Here is a 2,755-nt window from a genome sequence, read left to right as displayed (position 1 = left end):
AAACCATCCCAAATTTTCTTTTTATTTTCCTTTACTCAGAAGAGAGCTCTAAATCCTTATTACTTCCTCAATGCATTACAATCTCTTGCAATAATGGAACAGCTAGAAATAGAAGAAAACTGTACTGAAAATACATGCCCTGCACATGTGGCAGAAGGATTTAAAACATAAAAACGTTCCTGTTGCCAGAAAGAAAAGCTTACCATAAGTTCAGATGATGTCCTCTTCAGTAACCTAATGCTCTGATTTAAAGTGCTCTATTGAAAAAGAGGGAAGAAAAAAAAGCTTGAAGTACTTATTATAGGTAAGAGTCCACCTGTTTTAACCTTATATTCATGCTTTGATCTTCTACACATTATTTTGTTGTTAGTATTACACATCACATTGTATACAACAGTAACAACAGCTGCACCAAAATTAATACATTTTGGGTTTAATCACTGAATCAGTACTTCACCAACAGCACTGATTTAACTAAAGTTAGATGCAATAAATTAAGTAAGACTGGAGGGAAGATGGAACAGTTAAACTCAGACCCAAATGTTCAGAGAATTCTATATTGTGCAATTTCTGAAGGGAAAAAGCACTTACCCTAGCTTTAACATATTTCTTGACAGTCAGTTTTGTAAAAGAAAAAAGAGATGAGAATAATTAGGAGTTAATTAGGAAAGAACAGCATAGAATCAGAGTGGACCAGAAGACCCAGTATTTTTCTGTAAGTGATACAGACACACAATATCAGATGCTAGGACAAACTAAAAGTCTTCATGATATGTGGAGGGAAAAGCAACACCTAACATGCAGGAGAGTCGCAGCTTGTCACTGCACAAGACAAGTGTCAAAATCAGGCAAAAGCAGCTCTTTTGGATCTTTCACAGCATCAATAAAAAAGATTTTGGCTTTACATTCTACTCCCAGGAGTTTCCAATTCCAATACAGTTAGGTGATTGCTAACTCCAAGAAATAGTGTCAAAGTGATAATGGCTTTTATTACTGAAGACCACTGACAAGCCAAAAAAGAAAATGAGTGATTATGGGGGTTTTAGGGCTTAAGAGTTTCGTAAGGCTCTCCCCTGCTTCTTCTTCTATTCATATATAATCACAAATAGCTATAGAAAAAAATGGAGAGAAGGCCATTATTTTAGACAGCATTATAAAACAGCATTTTAAGTAAGAAAACTTACTAACTTATTAAACATACTTTAGCCAGATTACTCCTCATTGACACAACTTGTGCTTACAGAAGTCCAGCTTTCTAACCTCTTGAAGATATTTCGAGATTTGCATTTTCTACAAGGATGTTTCAGTATTGCTTTAATGTTTTACCATAGCTTGCTCCAGTGGAACAACTTGCTGGTTATGAATCATTCGAATGTTGTTTGCATGTCCTTTTAAGGCGTTTTCCAGGGCTCCTTTTGGCTGCAAAAAAATGCAATTACACACTATTGTTCAATAATCTCAAAGCTTTCCAACAAAGCAAAAAACAATGAAAGTTACACATCCACTCCAGAACAGTTGATGCTAAAAATGGGGTATGACAAACTGAGTTCCTCAATACAAAGAGGGGGAAAAAAAATCACTGTATTAATAATTCAAACCTAGAAACCAAACCAGATATACTACCTTGCTTATCTGGCTATAACATTATCAGGACAGATTTAACTGAAGAGAATTTTCACATGATGCACTAAGTCATTTTAAATACAGAAGAGTGAGCACATCTCCCTTGAACTCACCACAAACTTGACTGCAGAACCCTGCAGCACTGCACCCCAGCTGGGACAAGCATCTCCCAGTGATGGGTACTTGCTTTTGGTTTGGAAATGTGGACATCACCCTGAGGCACACTCTGCTTTGTGAGGGGCACAGAATTTTAAGTATTTTCAGCCAGTCACTTGGAAAGGCACCTGTGAAGGGTATTTCCTATTTTTGTGGCTCCCACCTTCCAGCCAGATGTGAGTTTCTGCTCTGATTTTCAAGTCCAAATGCTTGTCTGGAGCTCATGCCCATTGCCAAATACTGTAAGATTTGGTTTTATTCTCAGATATAAACTTATTTTCCATTTCCTTTTGGTGGCAAAACCATTTGGTTTCCTGCATACACACTGAATACACACTGCTAACTCCATTTTGGATGTGTAACAATCAGTGCTCAGAGATCTGCTTTGGACGTGCAGACCTCAGTGCTCAGAGATGTGTTTGCTTCCTGTGAAGTGTTCATGTGAGCACTCAGCTGGGTCACTGAGCAGTTTCAGGATGCTTCATCTCCTGTACTGAGTGACTTCATTTACCTAACTCCACATGTTGGTTGTATTGCTTCCTCCTCCATACCCTGACCCCTTGGTTTGATCCAGGTTTTATTCCATTTGCTCCTTTCAGTCAAAAAAGCTACATTCAGTTTTGTGTCAGGTGCCAAAAGATGCAAACTAGACACTCAAAATTAATTAATTCCGTAAGTTTTTAGGGGGTTTTTGATTGGTTCTAAGAGCTATCACTAGTAAAAAACTGAGATAATAAAATATCATTGGAAACCAGTACCACTTTTTAAAATAATCTAACTTTTATAATACATTGTATTATTGGAGTTTTGGCCTCTTTTTAAAAGACATTTAACAGATTACATGAAATAGCAGCTAAAGGAAGAAATAAAAACATACACTGTAACAGTGAACACATTTACTTATTTACACAATTCTTTCTTTCATATGAAGAAATTACTCTATCTGATCTATTCTTAATTCTGAAGCTTCCTTGAG

The 2,755-nt window shown here is 36.7% G+C and overlaps 1 long non-coding RNA gene across 1 annotated transcript; it reads right to left on the bottom strand.

Annotated features, from left to right (window-relative positions):
* Window positions 1–216: 216 nt before the first annotated feature.
* LOC115949378 lies at window positions 217–1,420 on the bottom strand. The gene is made up of 3 exons (XR_004082864.1): window positions 1,327–1,420; window positions 592–609; window positions 217–257 (listed from the first exon to the last, which is right to left on the bottom strand). It is a non-coding gene; the product is annotated as an uncharacterized LOC115949378 (long non-coding RNA).
* Window positions 1,421–2,755: the final 1,335 nt, after the last annotated feature.

Source organism: Geospiza fortis, unplaced genomic scaffold (assembly GCF_000277835.1).
Source record: "Geospiza fortis unplaced genomic scaffold, GeoFor_1.0 C13789168, whole genome shotgun sequence".
NCBI lineage: Eukaryota > Metazoa > Chordata > Aves > Passeriformes > Thraupidae > Geospiza > Geospiza fortis.
Note: the sequence above shows the minus strand (reverse complement) of the source record. Positions and strands in the feature narration are given on the sequence as shown.